Source organism: Meleagris gallopavo, chromosome 27 (genome assembly GCF_905368555.1).
Source record: "Meleagris gallopavo chromosome 27, MGAL_WU_HG_1.1, whole genome shotgun sequence".
Taxonomy (NCBI): Eukaryota; Metazoa; Chordata; class Aves; order Galliformes; family Phasianidae; genus Meleagris; species Meleagris gallopavo.
The window spans coordinates 2,280,261-2,288,306 of NC_139430.1; positions in this window are offsets into that span (position 1 = coordinate 2,280,261).

Consider the following 8,046-nt stretch of genomic DNA (forward strand, 5'->3'; position numbering starts at 1 on the left):
GGATACATCATACTAGAGTTAAGAAGGTCCCTCGAACACAATGGGAACTGAAGTCAGCTGGATCCTTAAAATTGTAAATCCAAGGACAGTAATACGGGCTCTTATAATTGTTAGAAATGTTCATTTAGTTAAGTGCAGCATTTGATGTAAATGCTTATGCATCTCTTGTAAAAAAAAAAAAAAAATCATCATTGCAAAGTATGCTTATATCAGTAATTGTTTGTCATGTGAGCAAGCCAAGGATTTAAACTTCTCACTTCTTGTCCCTGATAATTTTAAGGTGAGAAATCAAACTGTTGCAGGATTTGAGTGACCGTCCTGGTGGGTGATGATCAACAAGAATGTAGATTGGATTAACTACATCTGTTCTAATCAATGGAGATTTACAAATTATACAGTGAGTGCAATAAAGGGGATTGCAGAACAATTAGATGCCACAAGTAGGATGGCCTGGGAAAATAGGATCTCCTAAGATATGATACAAGCTGAAGAAAGGGGTGTATGTGTAATGCTGGGTACTTGTTGTTGTACCTTCATCCCAGTAACAGCTCCGGATGACAAAATAACTAAGGCATTGCAAGGGCTGCCACCCTTGCTAATGAACTGTCAGAAAAATCAGGAATAGATACTTCTATCACTGGATGTTTGGAGTCCTGGTTTGGTGAATGGAAAGGAGTGACTGTATCCACATTTACTTCTTTGATAGTAATAAAAGGAGCCCTGATGGCCACTGGTTGCTGAGTTATCCCCTGTATGAGGGGACCGGTAGAGTGATTGATCGAGACAGCACTATTGAAGTAAACACCAATGCAGCCACCACATTTGGAAAAAAATGATTGTGTAGAGGAGATGGGAGATAAAGAAAATGAAGAAGAAGGAGATGTCTATAAAACATCCTTAAAAAAGAAAAAAAAAAAACAAAAGGAATTGCAGAAATCAACAATCTATGAAAAAAGAAAAGGGGGGAATTGTGGGAATCAGATGTTGTTTCTGCATTAGAATTGGATAATATATTTTTTTATTTCATCATCTCCACTGCCATAGTTCTTTTTGGGAGTCTTTCTGCTTAACTTGGGGAAGATCTCTGATAGTTTACGTCACTTATCCTCTAGATGACCCTTCCCAGGGACGCACGCTCTGTATATAGGTGTATATAGGTGTATATATGTATATTTTGTCATACACACTGCAAGAATATCCTGCACCAGATCAAACCAGAGAACAAGTGATGGATGCCCGAGGAAGCACCTGAAGAGACATGGGAAGGCCTGACATCATCCCCCGCCCCGGTGCTCCTTGTTTAACGAAGACTTGGAAGCAAATCACCATATCAATACGACAAGAAGAGCACTGAGACATCTTGGAAAGGACAGGATGGCGACTGACTGACACCAGATAACAAAACAATTAACAAGTAAATAACACATGTAAATCCTCTGATAAGATTGTGAACCTGGAGTAGCAGCCAGTGGGGAAACAGGGGAGAGGGGGGGAGGCAAGGGGGAGAAAACAGGGAATAAAGGCTGTCATGTTGTGTCCATAGGGGCTCCTGCTTGCAGGACGCCGCCACTGCAATGGCCAATAAAATCTGCTTTTATCAGAGATACCGTCCTGACAAAATTATTTGGATATTTCCAACAGGGATGATGCCAGGCCTTCCCATGTCTCTTCAGGCGCTTCCTCGGGCATCCATCACTTGTTTTCTGGTGTGATCTGGTGCAGGATATTCTTGCAGTGTGTATGACAAAATACACATATATACACCTATATACACCTATATACAGAGCGTGCGTTCCTGGGAGGGGTCATCTAGAGGATAAGTGACGTAAACTATCAGAGATCTTACCCAAGTTAAGCAGAAAGACTCCAAAAAGAACTATGACAGCGGAGATCATGAAATAAAAAAATATATTATCCAATTCTAATGCAGAAACAACATCTGATTCCCACAAGAGTGGCTTACGTGTGAGGAATCGGGCAGAAACACTGGGCCTTAATTCCTGCCCAACAAAGGGGCTCTCGGTGTCACTGAAAAGGTGGTTGGGGTGGCTGTGGCACTCAGGTGTCAGCAGGGAGATCTCTCACCCAGCTGGGACTGAGGAGTGTGGCCTGCATTCAGCTCAGGTGCTCTGCTGAGGGAACCACCAATTTCCAGCATGCTCAACCCCATATCAGACCTTGTCTTCATGGCTTGAGCAACACGCCGGGGCTGAGCAGCCCCCCCTGAGGGGGGAGCAAAGGTTGCAACCAGCACTGCTGATTGCCGCCATGATATGATGGTATTCGGAGATCTTACAGGGGAGAAGAGAAAGCAGAGCCAGCAAATCCAACACTGGAATGTACAGGTCTGAGATGTTCCGTTCATGTCGATGCTGGCACCTCCAATGATGAGGGAGTCCTCTGGAGGTGGATCCACTTCCATGGACTTGACGCTGCGCAGCCGGGGCTCGTGTGGGAGAGCGGGAGCCTGGCAGCAGTGCTGCAGGGAGCCCCGTCCCCAGAGAGACCCCCATTGGATGGGGTAGGGATGTGGTGGGCTCTGCCCCTTGCCATTTCGGCCTCCGCCATGTTGGGCAGCACAGCCCCAGGCTGCTGGGCTGCCTCCAGCTCTACCTGGTACTGCTGCTTACGGGGAACAGGGCTTGGTTTGAGGATGCCGGCCTCCGTCACCACAGGGGCTTCCTAGCAGTGGGTGCCCAGCCCAGGGCTGGAACCTGCGCCCCAACCCTGTCCACAGCAGCCTGGCAGCAGCACTGCAGCAGCATTGCTGCCTCAGGGGCTGCAGAGACCCACAGGTCCAGGCATGGGGCTCAGGGCCCACTCCTCCCTAACCAGATACCTTTTGGCTGCTGCTCCTTTAGCAGGCTCTGCTTTTCGTGGAGAGGAAAATAGGGGGAGAGACCCCTGGGGGGGAGCGAAGGTTGCAACCAGCAGTGGTGATTGCTCCCACAATACCTGCAATATGGTATCCAGAGATTTTATGGGGGAGAAGAGAATGCGGAATGTTGCTTTAATTAATATGTCTGAGATGTTCTCTCAGTGTTACCGCTAATGATGAGGGAGTCCTCTGGAGTTGGATTCACTTCCATGGGCTCGATGTCGCTCTCTGGTGGGTCTCTATCTGTTGGTTTGGGCTCCCTGCTGCTTCTAGAAGCCGACGCTTCTTTGAAGGAGAATTTGAAGGAGTTCCTACGCTGGGAGGGATGGATCTAGGTAAGGAGCTCTGTGTCTCAAGTGCGTTCTTTCTGGGCCGAAGTCGGTCAGGAACTGTTGTGCTGTCAGGGTCCCTGTAGTTCTAGCGGTGAGCAGGGAGGTGGCTCATGACAAAATAAGGCCATGATGATGCGACCCTAAGAACGTCCCATGAGAACCAAAACACGGCTGTGTTGGGCACGGGGAGGCTATGGCCTGACAGGCCATACTTGTCCCCATTGGGATTCTGTGGGGTCCATTGTAAGGCCCTTTGCCTTTAATGTTTTCACTCTTGATTCTAATAAAGATCTGGAAGTTGTGTGAAGTAAGTGCGTGGATGATGCTAAGCTGGGAAGAGTGTTGACTCCGTTGAGGGTAGAGAGGCCTTGCACCGAGATGGACAAATTTGAGGGTGGTCACCATCCGCATGAAGAAGAGCAAGTGCTGGGCTCTGCACCTGGGATGGTGCTGCCCTGACTCTGTGTGCAGACCGAGGGGCGAGGGGCTGGAGAGCAGCCCCACAGAAAGGGATCTGGGTGTTCTGGTTGACAGCAGCCGCTGTCACCACTGCTGAAATGCAGCAGCTCGCTGTGCTCACGTCCACTGTTTGGCCTCATTGTTGTTCAGCAGGAGTTGATGAATTCTCATGGAGGACTTCAATTACACATTGCTTCACGAGCACCGGCCGTGCAGCCTGGCAGCCAGAAAGGCCAACTGAACCCTGGGCTCGTCAGGCCCAGCACTGATGAGCGAGGGAAGCGGTTGTCCTGCACTGGGTGCAGGTTTGGCAGCCACTACATGAGATGGAGATAGAGCCATTAGGGAGTCCAAAGGAGGGTGCCGAGATGGGGAGGGGTCTGAGGGCACAGTGGGTGAAGAGTGGCTGAGGTCTCTGTGTTTGCTCAGCCCAGAGCAGGCTAAGGGCAGCCTCACAACGTCTGCAGCTCCTCACAGGGAGCGGAGGGCAGTGCTGAGTTCTGCTGCCTGGTGACAGTGACAGGGCCCAGGGAATGGCTTGGAGCTGTGGTGGGGGAAGGTCAGGTGGTTGTTGTGGAAAGGGTCTGCACCAGACTGCGGTGGGCATGGCACAGTCTGCCCAGTGCAGTGGGACAATCCCGAGCTGTTTCAGCTCAGGGAGCACTGGGGCACCGCTCTCAGACACTGGGTTTGAGTCTGGGCTGTCCTGTGTGGAGCCAGGGGTTGGACTTGATGATCCTGTGGGTCTCTTCCAACTTGGGATATGGTGTGTGTGTAAATCCAAAAGGAGAGTGACACCATTTGGAGTGTGGCACAAGTGGTGTTGGAAACATCCAGATAATTTATCAGGATGGTATCTCTGAGAAAGCGGATTTTACTCGCAGTTGCAGTGGCAGGAGAGCACGCAGAAAACAGCGTTCCATCTTTTCTGCCCTATTACTAGAAGCTCATCTCTTCCTGCCCTGGTTCCCCATTGCCTGAGTGATTCAGGCCCACAATCTTCCTGACACTCAACTAAGCATACGGATAACATAAATTTTTGCTAGCTAAGCATACACTGTTAATTATTTAACTTCCACCATGTGCTGCAGCCCCCAAAGGGTTAACGTGCATCTCTCGAGCTGTTCCTGGCCTCCAAAGGGCAAAGCCTTCACCACCCCCCATTGATTGCTGTGCCCGGGGATGCTGCAGGGCTCCTGGCGCAGCTGTGGAGGCGGATGGGGACGTCACTGCAGCCACACTGCAGGCAGCGACCACCTCCACCTGCAGAGCAGAGGGAGCGGGAGCTGCTGGAGGTGGGAAGCAATGTGAGTGCAGCACGCCGTGCCTCGCTGCACCCATTTGTGAGTGACTCCCAGTGCAGCTCTGACACTTCCCGGAGCCCTGGGGGCTGGTTCTACTCCTCGCTGAGCTGCACCCTCCCTCCATCCACCCACAAGGACTGAAAGGAGGGGATGAGCCCACATACAACCCAGCTACCCTGGGGAACAGCCATGCTCACCACTTTCCCTACATGCAACGAGAGCCAGCCAGACCCAGAAACCACCTTTTCCTGCCTTGGAGCCGGAAGGAAAGCACAGCCCAAGGTGCAGAGGAAGCACCGCTCTCAGCAGGGCAGCAGCCAAGCTGGATTTGAGGGCAGCACCATCCATGCCCCACCAGGGCCACCTCGCCCAGCAGAGCGCCCGTCCCCGCAGCGCTGCAGCCTGGCGTCTTCCCCGGGTTGCCAAAGCAATGGCAGAAACATAACAAACACCAACAACACGCAGCACAGTCAGCAAACACTGCTCTCTTATTTTCTCCCCGGTTCAGTTTATGCTTTTATATATATTTCCCCTCCCCTCGCCCACAAGGAAGCTGCTGCTGTCAGAAGGTGCAGGAATGGAATGTTGTTTCTGCATTAGATATTGAAAAGGGGGAATTGATCTGAAGAAGTAGAGCACAAAGTATTTGTATTTTGTAACTTGTCCTTAGGAATAGTTGGTGTGAAAAAGTAGAAATGCCATCTATGTTAGTAACATATTTTAGAAATATGTTTGCTGAATTACGTGATTAATTCTTGCTTGCAAAACCGCAATGGTTTTTAAATGTTCCAAACAGTACAGGTATAGTATTATGGACTGGAAAGCATATTGTAGGGCTATTCTGCTTGGATAAGAGACCCTCAGCAAAAGAAAAACAGACTTAACAAACAGCAAAGCAGGCAGAGCCCCTACACAAGGATGGATGGCCTCGCTCTGTGGGTAGGCTGGGATTCAACAGGCAGGCATGAAGATCCTCCCCTCTGTCCTCCTTCCAAGCTTATCTGTATGCAAGGACGAGCAGATGTCCAGAAACAACGACCGAGTGTTGAGTGAGCAAAGGTTGGGAGTTAACTAATTAGCGATAGATGCTTAGCTAACAAAAATGGATGTTTATCCAGTATCCGTGTGTTTAGTTGAGCATCGGGAAGATTGTGAACCTGAAGTACTCAGCCAGTGAGGAACCAGGGGAGAAGGAGATGAGCGTCGGGTAACAGGGCATAGAAGATGGAACGCTGTTTTCTGCAGGCTCTCCTGCTTGCAGTGGGCCCAACATTGCAATTGTGAATAAAATCTGCTTTAACAGAGATACCATCCTGATAAATTATCTGGATATTTCCAACAGAAGGGAATAGCAGCATCATTCCTCAGCGCATGAAGCCCACGCTGTCCCAGCAGAAGCTGCACTGTGCAGCCCCAACAAGGCTGGCCAAGCTGAGCTCCTCCTCCAGAGCAGTCACAGCATTTTGCTGCGGTGTCCTGAGCTCAGGGCCGGGGTGTTTCTGCCCCCTCCCAGCTCTGCTGGTTTGCACGTTAGCCTCAAAGCAGCAGGGAGCTTTGGGTATCAGCACCCAGCGCCCTTCTGCACGGGGCAGTGAATGTGGATGGGGAAGCGCAGCGGGGCAGAGCTGCAGCCCGAATCCCACGGACACAGTAATGAGGGAGGTCAGCAAGTGCAGCACAGGGGGCACAGGCTTTTCAAATGGGATCAGCACTGCTATGGCCTGGGATGCAGGCGAGAGCTGCTCTCCAGGAGCAAATCATCTCACCCGAGCTCCACACCAGGCTCTCCGCAGCACCAATCCAAGCCCAGCTGAACCATCTGCCATCTTTTCAGGCTCGTCGACCCCTGCAAGCTTCCTAGTGCAGGTGCAGGCTGACTGGGGGTCAGAAACCCAGCAAGACACCCGTGCTCCTCCCTGCCATTTACCCGCCCCAAAGCGGTGTGCAGCTGTGGAACTTCAGCCCTGCAGCCCCACGGAGGGGCTCGTGCTGCCTGTGCCCACTGACTGCACGTGGCAGCTTCCTCTGGGGCTCCTGCAAATGCTCCTGCGTGCAGATCGACTCTGAGATGCTTAACACACGGCCCAGATCCTGGTCTCTTCCTTACACACATGTATAGATGTATACATGCATATTTCTGGTAGTCCTCTCTCATGCCCTTCTTCCTGTTCTTGCTTTGTATTATTTTAAAGATCATCCATCTGTCAGATCACTCACGCAGGCAATTAAAGCAGTAAATAACGAAGGGGAGGGAGCAGGGCTGGAGGAAGCGGAGCTGGTGTTGCTCAGAGGCACTTGTTGCACTTGCAGCCTTTACACCACGCTCCCCATCCATCACGAGGACGCCCCGAACATCTTGAATTCATCCCTAAAACACAGTTTAGCATCCAGAGCTCCGCAGTGTCCTAAGGCAGGAGCCAAGCACGGATTCCATCCATCTTTACACAGAAATTCGTGAGCTTTCCTGGGTTTGGAGAATTTTTACTGTTTTTTTTTCTTTCCCTCTTCCAACATTGAGTTCTTCACCCGGAATCTGAAGGAAAAAGAACGGAGCGCCCGACGCGGATCTGCGGCCGCCTTCGGTCTCTGCTGCCCCCGCGTGGCCAAAGCGCGGAACTGCAGCGGGGGCGTTCCACTGTCCCCGCTCTGCGCCGCCCGTCTCTATGGTTAAAGGTCCTCCAGGCGCTAACACGCATGCGTTCGGAATCCGGAAGTGTGGGGGCGCTTCGCTCTAACCGCTCTGCGCAGCCAGTCCTCCAATCTCTATTGTGCTTAGTCCTCCGAAGAGTGACTCCCAAGCGCTCGTAGACATAAAAAGGGCAGAAATTTCTACTGACCATCCAGGGGCGGGCGAGCATTCCGCTCGCGGACCGTCAGTCTGTCCTTTCCCTCTCGCTTTCCCCATGCGTTCTCTTTTCCTTGCCCTGTTATTCGCATTGCCTTCCTCTGCGTTGCTCAGGTGTTGCGCTTCATTCATGAATATCGAATCCGAAAAGCAGTCGTTACAAGTAACCGCAATCTTAACCCTAAAAGTAACGTTAATCGTAGTCCTAATGACCCTAAAATGATTGTG